Raw genomic sequence first — 20,808 nt, forward strand, 5'->3', positions numbered from 1 at the left:
CCTGCCCCAGCAGGGTCCCCGCCCTCACCAAGTGGCCTCCAGTAGCCCCTGTGTCCCTGTCGTCCCGCGAGGGATTGGAGGCCCTGGCTCCGGGCGGTCCCGAGGTCCCGCCGCCCTCCTCCCCTCCGCAGAGGACGTGGCTCCCCGCTATCCGTGCGGCTCGTGGTGTCCTAGTGAAATGAGGGCGCACCGGCGCCCGACGTGCCTTGGCGACACGGGCGGCGCCGCGCCCCGCTTCGTGCGTCCCGTCCCCGCCGCGCCCTCAGCTGGGCCTCGTGGCTGGGCCGCCCTCTGTATTTGTATTTGGATTCCTACGTTTGTACTTCTAATACAAATAAATGCACATGTTGTCAGAAATACCTGAGCTGGAAGTGGACGTCTTTCTGGTTTGGGTGGCCGACTGGGAGCGTGCGGGATGGGGTCAAGGGCACTGTGTTGCACGGAGCCCTGATGCCCGCAGGGGTGCGACCCAACTGCCCCTCTCAGATGCTTACTTCTGGGGAGCCCAGCCCAGGGGCAGATTCTGCAAATGGGGTTCGGGGAGTGACTTTTCTCTGGCAGGAAGGGTACAAGTGGCTTTTCTAAGGGAAACGTCCTCCTCCACTCTTGCAAAACTCCATGAACAGAGACCCCCAAGCCACCCTTGGAGAGCCGGACACTCTGCTCCAGCCAAGCCAGGTGGCAGGTGCCAGCCTCCAGGCCACACCTGCAGCTGGGGAGTGGATTAAATCGTGGGGGGAAGGGTTCTGGGACCCGCCACCAACACATCTGGAAGCCAGGCTGGACACCCTAAAGTCCTAACAGTGGCTCCTGGAGAAGATGCTGCAGGCTCATGTTAAAGTAAGGGCACACCATCACAGACAAACGGAAAACCGACGGTGACCGCGACCACCGCAGACAATACACATTAGAGGATTTTAGGTACTGTTCTTTGGTCTATTTTTTTTTCTTTCTTCTTTTTTTTTTTTTAGACGGAGTCTCCCTTTGTCGCCCAGGCTGGAGTGCAATGGCCCGATCTCGGCTCACTGCACCCTCCGCCTCCCGGGTTCAAGCAATTCTCTGCCTCAGCCTCCCGAGTAGCTGGGATTACAGGCGCCCGCCACCACACCCAGCTAATTTTTGTATTTTTAGTAGAGACGGGGTTTCACCATCTTGGACAGGCTGCTCTTGAACTCCTGACCTCGTGATCCACCAGCCCCAGCCTCCCAAAGTGCTGGGATTACAGGTGTGAACCACCGCACCCGGCCGAAACACATTTTAATAAAAACAAACAATTCCAGGTCCCCTAGCTCATCCATGACTTCAACACAATCACCCCTCCCGGATGGGGGCTGCACTTACACAAGGGGGTGGGGGTGGGGGGACTATGAGACATTTTTTGCAGCCTCTGGCTGATTCTGTGGGAACCCTCAGCCCTAAAAGAGGGTCTTCTGACATCCGGCCCCGGGAAGTATCTATTTTGGCGCTCGCAGCAATTCCTTCTTGGATTGCTATAATCTAGGCTTGAACAACAGTGAACATTTTATGTTCATTCATTCCCTCCCTTGCTAGAACTGCCACCTTCGCCCTGCTTTGTGACCAAAGCTGCAGGCCCCTCCAGAGGTACATTAAAACAACAGCTGATGCTTATTGAGGGCTGAGCTCGTGCTAAGAACTTGGCACACACTGAATCATTCAGTCCTGAGAGTACCATATAAAGAGGGTATTCGTCTTACCACAATTTTATTGATGAGAAAATGGAGACTTGCCCAATATTCTAAACCTAGAAAAAAGCAGAGAAAGAACTGAAACTCTGGAAATGTAACTTCAAACACCTCGAGCTGCTACACTCTGCCAGTGCATGTCTCCAAAACCTTGGGACTGTGGAGTGAACTTCGGAGAAAATTAATGTGGCAGACATTCACTTTTTAGTTAATTTAAACCCACTTTTTTGGTGGGGGGGAAGATATCACTTTCTTTCTTTTTCTTTCTTTTTTTTTTTTTTTGAGACGGTGTCTCGCTCTGTCGCCCAGGCTGGAGTGCAGTGGCGCAATCTCGGCTCGCTGCAAGCTCCGCCTTCCGGGTTTACACCATTCTCCTGCCTCAGCCTCCGGAGTAGCTGGGACTACAGGTGCCCACCACCACACCCGGCTAATTTTTTGTATTTTTCGTAGAGACGGGGTTTCATCATGTTAGCCAGGATGGTCTCGATCTCCTGACCTCGTGATCCACCCGCCTCTGCCTCCCAAAGTGCTGGGATTACAGGTGTGAGCCACCACGCCCAGCCAGAGGATATCACTTTCAAAGTGGTATCTTACAAATGTGCACAAATGGCACAATGAGGTCAGCTGTGTTTGTTCAGGACCCACAGAAATCAGCAAGCTCCTTTCAAGGAAAAGTCACACACAGAAGACTCTCTGGCTGGGCTGCTTGATTTGTAAGTGAGGGCTGGGGTGATCTCTTGCACAGAAGTAGAGCAGTGGAGACTGCAAATCATGCCAAGGGCCTGAGTGTACTCATTGCCAGGTTGGAACTGAAACTGTACCCCAAAGAGTTAAAGAAACCAGTAACTAACAGAAATTCTTGAGCTTGCAGGGTGGCAGGTAAGAAAAGAAACAGCCTGCTGAAACGCTCATGAGATAAAACTTGCTGAAGTCCATTGGAACCAATATGGCCAACTAGAGTCTGCACAGAATGAGGCTGGCGACACAACAGCCTCATTCCATCACATGTTTCATACTAGCTCCCCCCAGTGTGCACATGTGACCCACAGGGTAACATGAAGAGATAAATGCCCATGTCCAGGGACTTCCCAGACCTCCCCTTTCCTTCTACCAGTCACCTCCTAACCTCAGAAACCAGCTCCTGAAACATTCCTAGTAAAAATACTGCCTTGAAGCCAGCACAGGGAGATAGATTTGAGCTTGATTTCCAAGGTACACTATTTCCAAGAACGGCATCATCCACCCATTACCTCAGGCCCTAAACAAGGTCACATTCACGCACAGCCTGGAAGGAGCACCCCAAGATCTGTTCCCAGGAGGTGCGCTGAAGAAGTTGCAGGATCTGTAATATCTGTATTGGCAAGAGCCTGGCGGCATGCATGGGAATTTATTTTAAGGGTGTTAGAACCAGAAAGGACCAACTTTAAAGCTGGTGTGACTGCATTTATATATAAAGGGATTAAACAACACTGGAACCTTGAAAACTAAAGCAAACTATCACAAGGACAGAAAACCAAACACCGCATGTTCTCACTCATAGGTGGGAATTGAACAATGAGAACACTTGGACGCAGGAAGGGGAACATCACACACCAGGGCCTGTCGTGGGGTGGGGGGAGGGGGAGGGATAGCATTAGGAGATATGCCCAATGTAAATGACGAGTTAATGGGTGCAGCACACCAACATGGCACATGTATACATATGTAACAAACCTGCATGTTGTGCACATGTACCCTAGAATTTAAAGTATAATAAAAAAAAGAAAAAATTAAAAAAAAAAGAAAACTAAACCTTTGTTTTCAAGGTTGATGAACTGTTTGTTCAGGTAAAGTGACTGCTGAAACTCTGATTTCCAGTTGCCTACAGCCAAAGAAAATGAGGTGCCAGCCCCTCAGATACACTGTAAGGGGGAAAGGCTAAGTCTGTGGAAAACGGGGATGTCAGGGTGGGTTTCCCATGTGCAACTCACTTGAACATAGGTGGGGGACTCAGGAGTATCCCCCCAACCACCTAGAGTCTGAGAAAGGCATTCATGAGCAACCACCAAAGCTCTGGAGCAGGTTGCAGATGATGCCACCATGGGAGGTGCCACCGTGAACCTGGGATCTGTGGTTCCAGCAGGAATCATCAAATCTGAGAGTCGCAGGGCCAGGTGGTATGACCTGACCTTCAATGACTATAATAAGCCCTAGGGACCGAGGAGAGCTCAGAGCGTGTTTACCCAGAGGCATGAACGCTGTGGCTCTGATGCAGCCCCATTCTCTAGGACACTAGCTATCTGCCTGGCTGCAGTTTCACTGCATTGAGCACTTTGCATCCTTGCTCTGGCTTTTAAGTGGTTCTTCCTCTTCAGAACAGATAAGTATTCCACGTATAAATTTGCCTTTCCTGTCCACACAGCACATGTATGTTTACAGAGGGCCTCTTCATTGCCATGGCAGACCACATCACATTGCCAATTAAACCAGAATTTCAGGTGTTCTCATAGATTTCTTAATGGCCTAGAAACACGTGCTTTTACTGGAGGTGAATGTTTAAATAGCAATGTACAATCAACACAAAAATACACCCACAACTCTCCAGTCAGGTAAGTCATATTTTCTAATAGTGATGGCTGTAATCCACTGAGGACCAATAGAATGGAAATAAAAGGCCAAAGACGTAAGTGTCAGAGGAATTCTGGTGTTAACAAAGGGTGACTCATCAAAAAGAGAGCTGCCAAGGTTTCTGGACACTCACTTGAATCTGACCTGTCACACCCACCACCTTCAACCACGCCATACAAATTTGAATAAAGCATAAGTCTCCTCACCATATATACCCAAAAGGGAGCAGAAAACCACTGCAGGCAGGTGAAGTAGCAAACATGGGTATCAGCAGCCAACTGCATATACCTGTTAAAAAGGTAAACTGAGGCACAATAATTTTAGAGTTTATTTGAGTGGGTAGTGTTTCATGAATCAGACAACTTCGAACCAGAAGTAGTTTGGGAGCCCCACTGAGGAACCCAAGGGAGAGGCTTTTGTGAGACCAACAGGGAGGCAAAAGAAAGGAAATGTTTGATTAACTACAGTCACAAGGTTGCCTTACTTAGTCTATCCCACTGGAAAGTTCCTAGTTACATAATTTGAGTTTGCTCCTTGTTAAGGTTTGAGCTTAAGTTTTTTTGTTTTTTGTTTTTTAACATTTATTTTAGAAACAGGGTCTCACTCTGTCACCCAGACTGGAGTGCAGTGGCACCTTCTTAGCTCACTGCAGCCTCGAGATCCTGGGCTCAAGCCATCCTCCTGCATCAGCCTCCTGAGTTGCTGGGGCTACAGGTGTGCACCTGTAAAATTAGCATGGCTGGCTGATTTTTTTTTGTTTTTATGTTTGTAGATATGAGGTCTCTCTATGTTGCCCAGGCTGGTCTTGAGTTCCTGGCCTCCCAGCCTCAGCCTCCAAAACTGCTGGGATTACAGAGACAAACCACTACACTCGGCCAGATTTCTTTTTCTTTAATACAGGCATTTACAAGAATTAGCCCAAGTTAAGTTTTCCTTGTGTTTTTGAAATCAAGCAGGGTTAGGGTCACATATGAGGCCTGACCTAATTTGTCTGCTCAAGGATTTTTCAGGTCTGGTTTTCATTTTATTTTACTTCAACGCAGCAGGCCCAACAAGAAGCAGTATTAGGCATTTTTAAAGCAAAATGCAAAAATGTTCAAATTACTTGGTGATGGAAAGTTAAATTTTAAGAGTTTAACTCTGGCAGAGCAGTGGCTCACGCCTGTAATCCCAGCACTTTGGGAGGCCGAGGTGGGCAGATCACGAGGTCAGGAGTTCAAGACCAGCCCGAGTAACATGGTGAAACCTCGACTCTACCAAAAAGGCAAAAATTAGCTGGGCATGGTGGTGCGTACCTGTAATCCCAGCTACTTGGGAGGCTGAGACAGGAGAATCGCTTGAACACAGGAGGCAGAGGTTGCAATGAGCCAGGATCATGCTACTGCACTCCAGCCTGGGCGACACAGCAAGACTCTGTCTCAAAAAATAAAAATAAAATTTAATTTAAAAAAAAACTTTACTCCTACAGATTTTTTTCCAAAGGGGAAAAATAATTGAATAAACCAAACAAGAGAGAAAATTCAAACCTGAGGGGAATAATTTTTCCATAAAAGAAAAGCCCTTTTAAAAACAAAAAGTTTAAAAAGTTAGTCATTTCCAATCCATTTTTTCCTTCCGTTACACAGCCATTATGCCTAATCCCTCATTTCCAAAACATGGTTGCTGAAAAGCATGACACCTGCAGCTAAAGTTAGGTTCCTAAGCACTTCTCGGAAGAGAGTCTGATTTGTTAGGTCTGGAGCAGGACCCAGGAACATGCACTTGGGAACCATGGGCCTAACTGGACTGGGAGGAAGTGAAGAGGGAGCCAAAGAGAGGTGTGAATCTGAGTGAATTTCCAAGCTCCTCCCCTTGAAATGAGGGTACACATCAATCAACTAGATAGGTAATTGAGAAAGCATCTTGAAACTAGATTGAAATAAGAAGTGTTCTCGGTAAGCAATATAATCCCGAAATTCAGCAGTCTAGCCTTGCATGCTGTATTGGCCAGGGTAGGCTGATACAACAAACAAACTCTGAAATCTCAGAGGTTTCACATCATCCAGTTTTCTCACCTCACAGTCCAGAACTTCTCAGCAGACAGCCCCAGCCCCACCCACCATGCAGAGACTCACGTTTCTCTTTCTTTGCTGTGTCCAGCCATTGGGGAAGGGAGGACAAGAGGGTTCCTTGTGGAAGCAATGTGTGGGCTAGGCCTGAAAAGGCAACTTTTCATCAGCCAGAACCGAGGAGGCTGTGTCCACAGTCACTCCTGGCTCACTGCAGAGGAGGCTGGAAAACGGCATCCTCAGGAAGAAGAGAACATGGATTTTGGTGAGCGAAGGCCCCTGCCATGTAGGTGCACAGAATTAAAGGGTGAACCTCTGCACTTCAAATGTCAGAAGGCCATATCAGAAATCGCTGTAGATCATATGCACACTGCCTGGTCTCTGGGGGACCCGCAGCATCACAGTGCCTGACATTGGAAATGCAGACTGGGCTCATCCAGATGCACTGAAGTCGATTGACATTTGCAGATACATTAAAATGTGAGAGGCACTGCTTGTGCCAATTTAAAATTGTCTTCAAATAGTTTAGTCTTAGGGTAACTTTCAAGGTCAGTGGAAATAAAAAGACTCCAATTTAATTAAAATTTGACAGACATTTCCATGCATGTCACCTCAAATTTAACAGTGATTAAAATAATGATTTCATAGCATGATGACACATTTCAAATTCAGATCCCCTGGTTCCTGTATATATCTTAAGTTCCAAGTCCTAAGAACTATCCTGAAAATTCTGTAAGCACACAAGGAATACGTAAACCTCAGAATGCATATAAGACAGCCCTGTTTACAGATAGTTGAGGCTGTTTGAGATGAAATTCAGATCAAACTCAGCACTTGCATCACCTGCACCAATACATTAGGAAGCCCAGGCAGTAACTATTACATTGATGATTGATTGGGTAAAAGTCCAGGGTTACTAAGAGATCTGAGCACCTGTGAGTGTGGGCCTAATCTGATTTTCATTCACAAACCAAGCTCTGTTAGGCAGGATTGGCAGGATTGAGGCGCCACATTATTTCTCTAGGGAAAACCTTTCCATCTGTCAAACAACGAGCTTGCTGACAAACTCACTACCACCGGATCCACAAGACACAGAACATCTTGTGCTCCACACGAGAGGCACGGGGGGAAATTATCCCAGAAGATAACAGAAGGGTGTTCTGGAACTTCAAATAATTTCCCCAGAGCAGGTTGCTTTTTGCCTTATTTCTAAATTATCCACCAAACATATTCTCTAGAAAAAACAAAATTTCATACCTTGGTTATTGTAATTCTCCCTTAAAAACAAATGGGACAGAAAGAAGTCCCACACGGCCGGAGCACAAGTAAGTGCAACAGATAATAAACTCTTCCGGGCTTAAGATCCATATCAATGGAATCAGTTTTATGATTCTCAGTGCCTCCTTTCCTACTCGTTTTATTTGTGAACCATCAGGAAAGTAAACACATGAGGAGGAAAAAAAAAATGGAAATTCATATTAAAACTCAACCCAGCTAGGGCTAATAACACACACCATGACCCCAGGACAAGGGTGCACAGGGCCTCAATAAAGCTAAGGTCTTCGATGTGGGGATGTCAGGTATGTCGCTGAGCTCTCAAAAATCTTGAGCAAAAATCATATTGCATTTAGAACACATCTGACCTGCACTGTTATGAGCCCAAACTTGTCACTGGTTCACGGGTGCTCCATGGGTAATGAGAAACAGACTAGCTGATCTCATTCCAAACCTCCTGCAAGCTAGATGCAAAGAGGCATGTAAATATTAACTATTTCACCTAGAAACATCATTTAGTGTTTTTCATTTGTTGGGGGAAGTTCCTGTAGAATACTTTTATAATGGATATTATACATTGGTGAAATTTTGGCTTCACTCTGTACAAATGAGGTTAGGATTTCTCTAATAAATGAAGAGGCATACAGATATTTAGGCTGGGTGTGGTGGCTTATGGCTACAATCTCAGCACTTCGGGAGGTCAAGAGGGGAGAATTGTTTGAGGCCAGGAGTTCAAGACCAGCCTGGGCAACATGGGGAGAACCTGTCTCTACAAAAATAAAAATAAAAAAGTCGGCCAGACGTGGTGGTGCACACCTATAGTCCCAGCTGCTCAGGAGGCTGAGGCAGGAGGCTCACTTGAGCACAGAAGTTTGAGGCTGTAGTGAGCTAAGAAGGTACCACTGCTCTCTAGCCTGGGCCACAAAGCAAGGCTCCGTCTCTAAAACATAAATAAATAATATATTTAGACATATATAAAAGAAGAGAAAGATGCTGAGAGCTGAGAGTTCCATACTTTTCAAACTGTGTGGGGAGCATCAGGGAATTTGCACCAGCAGCTGCCTTCGCCTGAGGAACTTTGCTAAGGATTTAATGGATATGCTCCTTTATAGGATTGGAAAACTGAACAGAGAAGGGTTGGGAACCGTGAATGCTATTTAAGTTGGCCTCTCTGTCCTTCTGTCAATGTGATGAATGGGCATGGTAACGGAGAAACCCTGGATGACAAGAGGTAACGCACGTTGGGTCAACACGACAGGGCCTCACACACAGAAAGCACACCATGCACGTTGGACACCACTGTTACTGCCCCACCATTGTTGATTGACAGGGCTAGGCAGCGTTCCAGAGGAAACACACCTTCCCCGGGAGTGTGACTCCAGGGCATGTACCTGACACCTTTGGTACTTTTCTTGGTTCTTTTCACTTTTCTCTCCAAATGTAAAGGTTGGCTGTAGCAAACTCAGACACTAGGTAAAATATACTAGGCACAGAGTTTAGAAATACTAAATTCCTTCACTCATGAAATATTCTATGGAGTTGTCTCATAAAAAAACACACACGCACACACATACATATAGGTGCACACACACGTGTACACACACATACACCTTAAGAAGAATTTTCCCTTCTTTTTGCTTTTCACTTGATGACTGAGTGGTGAAATTTAAACACTGAGGACACCTGAGAACTGCAAAAGAACTGTGGACACATAGTGACTCCATCCAAACCTCTGCACGAAACCATTTCACCAAACACCGGCATGGCTCTTAGCAGCATGAGGCTATGTCCCTGGGATGTTCACAGCCCCCCACCTTAAAATACCTGCAAGTGAAAACTCAATGTTTCCAGCATTTACTTGTCCCAACAAAGTTTAGTATTTGTTCCAACCAAAACCTAGTGATAGGCAAGAGGCCACTAAACCTTACCATAGGGCAGTTACTTTAGAAAGCTTGCAATTATACGTTCTTCATCTGCCCTTGAGAATGTAAATCTTCTATCACCCAGAACTGTCTCTACAAGGATCTGGAAGACATCTCTTTGAAATGGCAACTTCCAAGGAAATCCCTTTGCCCTGGCTTTGCTCCCAGTCACCGGGGGAAAGGACGGCCTGATGGCTGTGTGGGGGAGAGGATGGCCCTCCCTCTAACCTGCCTCATTGCCTCCTGTCAGGAAGACAGGAGGAGTTTGCTTCTCCTCCAGATGAGCCCCAATTAGCATGCCCAGGTGGCCTAGACACATGGACCAACCCTCCTTAACACCCTCAGTGCCTTTCCCTGAGTACAGCCTTTATGTAGATAATGCCAGTTATGGGAAGGCAGGACCTGGGACTCTAGCAAGTAGCCGCTGATGGATGAATGAATGTAGCGATATGGTTTGGATCTGTGTCCCCACCAAATCTCATGTCACATTGTAATCCCCAGGGTTGGAGGTGAGACAGGTGGGAGGTGATTGGATCATGGGGGCAGAGTTCTCATGAGAGGGTTAGCACCATCTCCTAGGTGCTGTTCTCGTGACCGTGACTGAGTGAGTTTTCATGAGATCTGCTTGTTTAAAGGTGTGCGGCACCAGCCGCCTCTCTCTCTCTTCCTCCTACTCCAGCCATGTGAATTGCTGGCTCCCTCTTCATCTTTCACCGAGACTGTAAGTTTCCTGAGGCTTCCCCAGAAGCAGAAGCCACGATGCTTCCTGCATAGCCTGCAGAACCGTAAGCCAATTAACCCCTTTTCCTTATTAATTACCCAGTCTCAGGCATTTCTTTATAGCAATGCAAGAATGGACTAATACATATGTCAATCAGCATTGCTCATTGCCCCAGATCCCAGCCAGCAGGCCTGAAGTGAAACCTCACATTTATAGGGAAGGTCCCTTGACTTTTTCTCATCACAGGTGCCCAGGCTGGGCTAAGTTCTTATTACGAGTCCTCCACACCACCATTCCCCTTCCATGGAAGCCATTCATTCATAATTATATGTTGTTGTTTATTTCCCCCATAAGACTGTTGGTGCTGTTCCCTGACTTAAAAATATGTGTGCGGGCCAGAGAATAGTTCAATAGTTCCAGGAAAAAAATTGAAGCAACATATGGGTGAACCCTACCTTTGAGAAAGTCAGTTTTTATAAGACTGTGAGATAATAATAGGCAACCTATTTGTAGTCTTTACTTTTTAAAATGCTTCCCTATACACCATGGTCATAGTGGTGATATTCACAATAACCAAAAGGTAGAACAATCCAAGTGTCCATCAGTGAATGAATGGTTGAACAAGATGTGGTATATATATACAGTGGAATCGGATTCAGCTGCCAAGAGGAAGGAAATTCTGACATGTGCTACTACATGGATGAAACTTGAAAACATGATGCTAAGTGAAAGAATCCAGTTATGAAAGGGCTATTCCTGTATGATTCCACTTATGTGAGGTCCCTAGAGTGGCCCAATTCATAGACAGAGAAAATAACATTCAGATTACCAGGGGCTGGGGAGTTAGTGGTTAATGGGTACAGAGTTTTCGTTTTGCAAGATGAAAAGAGTTACGGAGATCGGCTGCACAACAATGTCAACACTACTGAACTGTACACTTACAAATGGTGAAGATGGTACATTTTAGGCTTTGTATATTTTACCATGATTTTTTAAAGACCAAAATAAATAAGTACATAAAATGTTTCCCTGCATTAGCTGATTTGTACCATGCACCAACTTGGGTAGGTTAGGAAGCAGCAACAAAAGATCCTCTCTCCTACTCAGGCAGCTCTCCCAGTCAGGCCCACCACGGCCTCTGTACGTGTCCACACGTGGGAACACCTCTGCCGCCACCGGCCACACTGCTCCAGTGCTGGGATCAAGGAAAAGCAGGGTTGTTTCGTAGACGTCACTGACTCCTCAGGACCTCTCACAGTGCTGGCGTGCATAGGTACAGGTCTGGCTCTGCATAAATGTGTGCTGAATAAGTGATGGATCCCAATGTTATGCATGGGGCAACTCAGCCAAGGAAGGCTTAGCGGCTTACCTGAGACTGCTCAGCTAGTCAGAGGGTCAGAGCTCACAGCTCTTTTCTTTGCCTCCAAAATATAAACTAGATAAATCAAGGAGAAAAAATTATGTTCGTACAGATGGAGCTCATGGCACTTTCTAACACTTGTCCAAGTTTTTTACACAAGCTTCAGGAGTGTATTAAAAATATATCATCTAATTCAAGAAAAATGAGAATGAAAATTCATATTCCTACCTAGTTTGAGGTATGAAAAGGTAGTACCCCCTGTATTATTTATATCATTCTTTAATATCTCTCAGTTCTGGTTCTGAGAGATCAAACTGTCAACCCCCAGACAGTGATGGGAACAACCCCAGGCAGCTGGTCCCCTGAAATTACCCTCAAGACTCATAAAGCCAAGGGCCTCCAGCAGCTGTGTGTGAATCACGCCAGCACTGCAGCAACCTTACATGAGGTGCACTGCTTTAACCTCCAAGACTCAATTCACAGAGACCACCTAGAATGCAGAAGACTGGCAGAAGCTCCCTTAGAAAACATGTGCAGCTCTCCTCTGTGAGCACACTGAGGAGGTGGGACAGCTCTGCATGCCAGAGCTGTCCAGCCTGACCGCAGGTCTGAGAGAATGCACTTAGAGAGATGCTTCAGGGATGAGAAGGAAGACAGTTCACTGCACCAGGGGCCCTGAGACCACAGTGCATCCTCCTCATGGCAGGATCCCAGGAGCAGCACCTGGCACAACCGCAGCACCCAATACCTTGAGTGAGTAGAAGCTTGAGTGGATGAGTCCATCAAGATCAAAGCCTCTGATCTGGACGTGCTGCTTCTTCCCAACAACTGCACCTATACACTTTTGGAAGCAAGACTCAAGGCTGGAGAGCACTGTTTTCTGTGGAAATGGGGAATGTTCTTTTTCAAAGGTGTCCCTTGGGTACATCCCATAAATACATGCACAGCAGTCCTAGACGGATGCTACTTAAGAGAATGGGGTCTTTATGAAGAAGGCTTAGGAGAAAGGCAAAGTGGACATAAAACTGATTTTGTGGGTCTTATTTGCAGAAGGAGAAAAGGATCTGGGGAGTCCGGTTATTTTCCTAGCGTACTGGCAGTTTCACACACCCCGGAAATGGGGGAATGACACATCTGCCAGCTCTCCCCGTTTGCCTCTTGCCCTGACCTGGAGGCAGGTGTGCAAAGCAGAGCAGGTGTGAGTGGACAACGTGCACCCCCTTGTCTTCCACTATGATAACTCTACTCACAGAGCAGCCATTGGCGGCCTCTTCTGACTGATTCTGAAGGATGGAGACCTCAAAATTCAGCTTAAGCCACTAAGTATAATTTGTATTTTGGAAATACTTTGTCTAAGACTTGTGACTAACAATCCCCCCTCAAGATCTCTTATTGGGTCCCCTGAAACCCTGAATGTCACCAGAGCTGCCTGGAGGACCCTAGGAATAGTCACAGGTATCACTCGCCTCTTGCCCTTAGCCTCAACCTTTCTCAGAAAACTTAGGTAAATAGGGAGGCTCAGTAAATGACACAGGATGAAAAATGGCTATTACTTCTGAGTCTTCTGAAAGTAGAAGATGCCACATCCAATGTGTCAAGACATTTCTATCCTAGCTGCTGGGCCTGAACACCATCCTACCACAAAATACATGACATCCACACTCCCAAAGCCCTCCCAAAATACTTCACAGGGAAGGGAGTAAATGGCACTGCACACTAGTGTTAAGTATACTGCATACACTCTGGCTCTTACTACTAATATAACAAAGAAGAAGTATGCATGAAGCTTTATTTGTACCCAAAAGTATTCATTTTCTAAATGTTTTATCGTATTTTAGATGCAGTGGAGTACATGTGCATGTTTGTTACATGGGTATACTGTGAAGTGGCGGGGATTAGCCTTTGAGTGTAGCCATTATCTAACTAGTAAACATTGTACCCGATAGGTAATTTCTCAGCCTCTGACCTCCTCCCACCTCCCTGTTTCTGGAGTCCCCAGTGTCTATTCTTTCCATCTTTATGTCCATGTGTACCCAGTGTTTGCTCTCACTTATAAGTGAGAATATGCAGTATTCGTTCTTCTGTTCCTGCACTAGTTCACTTAGGAAAATAGCCTCCAGCTCCATCCATGTTGCTGAAAGGGACATGATTTCATTCATTTTTATGGCTGCATAGTATTCCATGATGTATATATGCCACATTTTCTTTATGCAGTCAACCACTGATGGGTAATTATATTAGTTCACGACTCATGACTTTGCTATTGAGAAGAGTGTGCAATGAATATATGAGTGCAGTTGTCTTTTTGATACAATGATTTCTTTTTTTGGGGGGGTTACATACTCCGTAGTGGTATTGCTGGATCTAATGGTAGTTCTATTTTTAGTCTAGAAATAACATTTATTCATTCATCTACTCAATATTATGCACATTTAAGGAGTACTTACTGCGTACTGAACTACAATGAACAAAACAAAAATCTCTGCCTTTATGTAACCTTAAAGGGCCAGACAGAGGATAAATCAGTGCTCCAGGCACTTATGACATTAACTTACTTAATCCTTACCTCAAACCTATGAAATAATATCTGTTGCGCTCCTAAGTCTAAGATGATGAGAGTGAGCCACAAACTGGTTAGACTTGCCCAAGGCCACCTGGGTAGGGAAGGAGAGTTACGGAGTCATTTTCTCACCACAAAAGTGTTTCTTGTCTGTTCTCCTGACAAATCATCACTTCATGTGGAATTATAAATAACTATAATACATCTAATTTTTAAAATTGAACTTCTTATCTGATAGGAATTGCCCTCAGTTGTCAGTAACAGGGAACTAACTGTGGTGGATAAAGCAAATGGATGTAATATTCTTCACACAGGACACGAAGTCTGGAGGTTGGGACTCCAGGGTAGCTGCAGCAGCTGCAAAATGCTTTTGGAGACTGGGGCTTCTTTTCCTATTCCACTCAGTCATGCTCTGTATGTGACTTTTATCCACTGTGTTTCACCTCATTCTCATTCACTTCACCTTCACATTTCAGACAAGAAAAAATGAAAAAGCCTCTTATCAACAAAATCTGCCACCTTTTTTTTTCGTTCCTTTCTTTTCTTTTTTTCTTTTTTCTTTTTTGAAATAGATTCTCCCTCTGTCACCCAGGCTGCAGTGCAGTGGCATGATCACAGTTGACTGCATCCTTTACCCCAAGGTCTCAAGCCGTTTTTCTGCCTCAGCCTCCTGAGTAGCTGTGACAACAGGCATGTGCCACCACACCCAACTATTTTTTTAAGTTTTTTTAGAGAGGGAGTCTCACTATGTTGCCCAGTCTGGTCTCAAACTCTTGGCCTCAAGTGATCCTCCTGCCTCTGCCTCCCAAAGTGTTGAGATTGCAGGCATGACCCACTGCTCCAAGCCAAATCTGCCACATTGAAAATTTTCCCAGCAGCCTAACTAGTGACATGTTTACAACTCATCCATGAGAATCATGTCTGGTGGTCGCCTCTAGCCAGGGACACCAACACTCAAAACAAAGTTGGGAGTGTTGTCCCTTAGAAGATGAGAAGAACAGACATGTGCAAGACTCCTCAGGATCATCTTGGGCATTCTTGGCCCTTCATATTTTCAAATGTAATTTAGTCAATTTCTACAAAAAAAAAAGCTGAGATTTTTATTGCAATTGTATTGACTATTATGATCTTAAGGAGAACTGATATCTTTACAATATTGAATCTTATAGTCAATAAATAGGGTTTCCCATGAAATTTAATATCTCTCAACAATCTTTTGTAGTTTTCTGTGTAGAATCCCATGCACATTTTATTGGATATATTCCTAGCTAGTTAAGATTTTTGTTGTTATGGTAAATGGGATTGCATTTTATTTTATAAGCGTTTGTTGCCAGCACACGGAAATAAAGTTGACTTTTTTATTGATCTTAAATCCAATGACATGGCTGAGTTAATTTAATTTTTCTGATACTTGGCTTAGACTCCTTGGACTTCTGCAGAAACCAGATGTCTGTGGTGAAAAATTGTAACTTTATTTTTTCCTCTACAGTACTTCCCCACCCTCATCGTATTGCTTTTTCCTTTCTTATAATGTTCGTGTCATATTATGATGGCAAAATTATGTTGACTTCATAAAGTGAATTAGGAAATGTTCCTTTTTTCTATCCTCTAGGAGATGAGAGTAATTGGAATTATTTCTATCTTAACACTTTGTAAGATTTCATTGGAGAAGCCATCTGAACCTAAAGCTCACTTTGGAGGAGGATTTTAGTTATCTATTCAGTTTTTGTTAATACTTGATGAGATTTTTAAGAAGTATTTTTATTTTGGTGCTATTTTTAATTGTATTGTATTTTAAATTTCAAATTCCTTGTATAATAACCTTGATAATTTCACTTATTAGTTCTAGGAGCTTTTTTTGTGGCTACCTTAGAGTTCTGTATACAGTGTATAAACAGTTTTATTTCTTGATTTTTCCATGTGTAATCCTTTTACATCTCTTGGGTACCTTATTGAACTGGTTAGAACTTATCTTGGGATGTTGAGTAGGAGTGGTAAGAAAGGACAATCTTGCTTTGTTCTAATTATCAGAGGGAAAGAATTTAGTCTCTCATAATTTTAGTATTATGTTAGCTGTAGGATTGTTGTTTTTCTTTGGTCAACTGTGTTTATGAGGTTAAGAAAGTTGCTTTCTGTTTCCAGTTTGTTGAGAGTTTTTATCATGAATGTATATTAAATTTTCTTGTTTGCTTTTTCTGCATCTTTTGAAGTGATCAGATTTTTTTTCTTTAGTCTGCTAATGGCACATTACATTTTAATGTAGAATGTTGAACCAGTCTTGCATTCCTGAGAAGAAGCCCACTTGGTCATAGTGTATTCTATTTTTGTGTATTGCTGGACACTATTTTCTAATATTTTATTGAGGCTTGCATCTATGCTGACAAGGGATATTGGACTATTCTTTTATAGTGATGTCTTTGTTCATTACAGTACATGGGTAATGCTAGTCTGTAGAATTGATACCCTTATCTTTAGTTAATGTCCTCTATTTTCCTTAATGGTTTCTGTTCTAAAATCTGCTTTGCTTAGATTAGCATTGATACTCCAGCCTTCTTTAGGTTCATGTTTCCATTTTATATATTTATCTCTCCTTTTATTTTTAACTTATTTATGCCTTTATATTCAAAGTGGGTTTTTTTTGTAGAAAGCATATAGTTGGGTCATACTTTTGTAACTAATATGATGATTTCTGTCTTTTAAATGCTGTGTTTAGAACATTCATATTTAATATTATTCTTGAAATGGTTAAATTTAAAACTACCATCTTGCTAGTAATTGTATACTAGTTTCATATTTTCTTTATTTAAACAAATTTTCTGCCATGTGGTGTTTAACACCTTTTTATGATTTCATTTTATATACTCTATTGAATTGCTATTTAAAAACTTTTACTTTTAGTGTTTGCCCTCAGATTTACAATACACATCTTTAATCAGAGTCTAACTTTAAATAATATTATGCTACCTCCCATGTATTTTAAGAAACTTACAGCAAAATATTCCAAATTCTACCCTCTTATCCTTTCTGTCATATATTGTGCTCTTACATGTAGTATGAATACACAATACATTTCTCCTATTTTTGTTTTAGAGTTCACTATCTTTTGGACCAATTGAAAGTTAAAAAAATCAACTTTAATTATTCTATTCTCAGTGCTGTTTATTTATGTGTGTAGATCTAATTTTTAGTCTGATACCAATTCTTTCTGCCTGAAAAATGCCCTGTAATTTCCTGGCAAGTGAGTATGCCAGCTATGAATTCTTTCCGTTTTTGTTTCTCCAAGAAAGTCTTTATTTCTCCTTTATTTGGGGAAAATATTTTTGTGGCATATACAATTCTGGGTTGACAGCTTTTTTACTTTCAGCACTTTGAAATTCTCACTCCATTGCCTTTTGGTTTGCATAATTTGTATTAAAAGTCTTCTAAATTATTTCCCACGTTCCTCTGTAGTTAATGTATCTGATCAGTTCTCTATTCCCATAGGTTTATCTTTTCAAGAATGTCATCTAAATGCAATTATACACTACGTAACCTTTTAAAATTAGTGTCTTTCACTCAGCATAATGCCTTCCTCTAGGTTATTGCATGTATCAACAGTCTATTCCTTTTATTTATGAGTAATAGTGCCTTGTATAAATATATCTCAGTCTGTTTACCCAACCATCCATTGATAGACATTTGGATCATTTCCAGTTTTCAACTATTACAAATAAAGCTGCTGTGAATATTCATGTGCAGGCTTTGTGTGAAACATAAATTTTCATTTCTCTATCCAGGAGCAGAATTTTAAGTTTATGTTTGAATTTATAAAATACTGAAAAACTATTTTTCACAGTCACTGTAGCAGTTTTCATTCCCACCAGAAACTTATGAACATTCCATACATCACATCCATGCCAGTCCTTCATATTTCAGTCTTTTTTATTCTAGCCACTCTAATTGATGTGTGGTGGTGTCTCATTATGTTTTTAATTTGCATTTCCATAATGGCTAATGCTATTTAACAGCTATTTGTACGCTTATTTGCCATAATTATATCCTCTTTGGTAAAAAGTCTGTTCAAGTTCTTTGCCCATTTTTAAAATTGGGTTGTTTGTTTTTATGTGGTTGAAAATTGACAATTCTTTATGTATTTTGGATACAAACCTTTGTTGAATATATAATATGTAAACATTTTCTGTGTATGCCTCAGATTTTCGTTCATTTCCTTTTTTCTTCTCTTTTTTTTTTTTTCTGAGGCAGGATCTTACTTTGTCACCCAGGCTGAACTACAATGGCACAATCACAGCTCACTGTAACCTCTAATTTCTGGGCTTAAACAACCCTCCTGCCTCTGCCTCCTAAGTAGCTTGGACTACAGGCAATTTTTTTAAACTGTTTTGTGTAGAGATGGTGGTTTCACTATGTTGCCCAACCTGATCTCAAACTCCTGGTTTTAAGTGCTCTCCTGGCTTGGCCTCCCAAAGCACTGGGATTACAGGCATGAGCCACCATACCTAGCCAGATTTTCATTATTTTAGCAATGTTTTACAAAGAGCAGAGGTTCATAGCTCTGATACAATTCAATTTATATATTTTTTTCTCTTATGGACCATGCTTTTAGTGTTGAGTCTAAGAAATAGTTGTGTAAGTGACTTTCTCTTATATTTTCTTTAGAAGTTTTATAGATTTAGGTTTTACATTTTCACTTTTGAACTATTTTTAGTTAATTTTCTATATAGTGCAAGGTAGGGATTGACGTTTACATTTTTGCATATGTACATGTAATTGTCTCAGTACCCCCTATTGATTCCATTGTATTGTGGTTTCTATTGTTTTCTGGAGATGTCTGTAGTCAGTCTTACTGTTGCTCCTTTAAAGGCAAATTTTTTTTGGTCTTTTTCTTTGGGCTGTTTTAACTTCGTTCTTTGTGGTTTAGTTTTCATTAGTTTAACTTTGATGTGTTCAGGAGTGATTATTTGTATTTACCCAAGCTGGCTTTCTTAGAAATTCTTGAATCTGATATTTGATGTCATTCATCAGTTTTGAAAACTCTCAACCAGTATCTCTTCAATTATTTTACCTACCCCATTTTTTGCTACTGTCTGCTAGGCCTTTAATTACACATAATTTAGATCTCTACCCTATGTTGAATATACTTCTTTTGTTTTTTCTCCTATTTCCCACAGTTTAAAATGTTCTTTATGCTTCAGTATGAACATTTTCTCTTGACACATCATTCCATTTCTCTAATTATTTCTTCTGGTATTTTTAATCTCCTGTTTAAAACATATGTTCTTAATTTCAGTTCTAGGAATTCTCTTTTATTCTTTTTGGCAGATTATAGTTCTCTATTGATATTTTCCTTCTTGCTCACTAGTTTTTTTGGTATTTATAATTAAAATTACTTTAAAAATCAAGTTAATATCATCTGTGGGCCTGTTTTTATTGTCTGTTTTGTCATCTTTGTCAACTTCTTGGCATACATACTAGATACCAGATTGTATGACAGAAATTCTTCATGGAGGACTATAAAGGCTCCAGATATCATTACGTTTTAAGAAAGGATTCATCCTATCTTCCACAAATAGCTGGTGTAGGACAGATTGATCTCCTCAACTTAAACAGGCATAACCTGACCTCAGATCTCTTTCAGACTTTTTAATGCCTGGTCTACATTTATTTTATTCTCAATTCTAATATGAAGCCTTCAAGGGATTCATATGAGAGCCTGAGATGTTTACCAGGGAGACTTCTATGTAGAGGACACTAAACTTCAGTTTTTTCTCTCCCCACACAATGATTGCTGAAAGCTCCACTCAGCTTTTAATCTCATTACTCATTTGTTGTTGTTGTTGTTGTTTTTGGGCTTCTCACCCTGTGAAGCTTATGAATCAGCAGATGCTTTTAAGAAAATCTTAGAACAAAATGTAGTGCTTATTTCTCTGAAATACCCTTCTCTATGAGACCTTAGCTACTCATGATCTGGCTATCTTGGCAAACATAAACTATAAGGTTTGTCCCCTTAGCCCCAAGTAACTGCCAAAGAGTATTGTGGCTTCCTGGCTTCTGGAATCTATCCTCTACCCTCTCTTTTCAGATTCCTGCCCTCTGCTCATGTTCCAAGGAGAGAAATAGTGCATATAAGGTTTGTGTCATTTCAATAAGCTTTTCTTCTCTCCACATTCTTGGAACTTCAATTCCAATTGCCTCTACATCTCTCTAATTAGTCCAAGTGAAGTTCTTTCCCTGTGGATATATTGTTGGATTGAATTGACTAATATTTTGTTTAGGATTTTTTGCATCTATTTTTACAACAGATATTACTACTTTATTATGGTATCTATATATTGTTTTGGTACATTCATCAAGCCTGGATTGCAAGGCCAGAACCAAGGGTGACTTGACATTAATTTTCATAGTAGTAAGTTATATCTTAGGGTTCTCTTCAGCAGGAGACCTAGTGCCTCAAGTAGGGTAGGTGTCAGGCTAGAATTGACACTAGAATTATGATTCACTATAAGATTATATCTGTTTTACAGGAACTGGGGGATGGTCTGTGTGTGTTTGTTTGTTTGTTTTACCACAACAGCTACTTATAGAACCTTCATTGAAGATTCCTTTGAAAGTTCA

This window comes from Gorilla gorilla, chromosome 16 (assembly GCF_029281585.2).
Source record: "Gorilla gorilla gorilla isolate KB3781 chromosome 16, NHGRI_mGorGor1-v2.1_pri, whole genome shotgun sequence".
NCBI classification, from domain to species: Eukaryota; Metazoa; Chordata; class Mammalia; order Primates; family Hominidae; genus Gorilla; species Gorilla gorilla.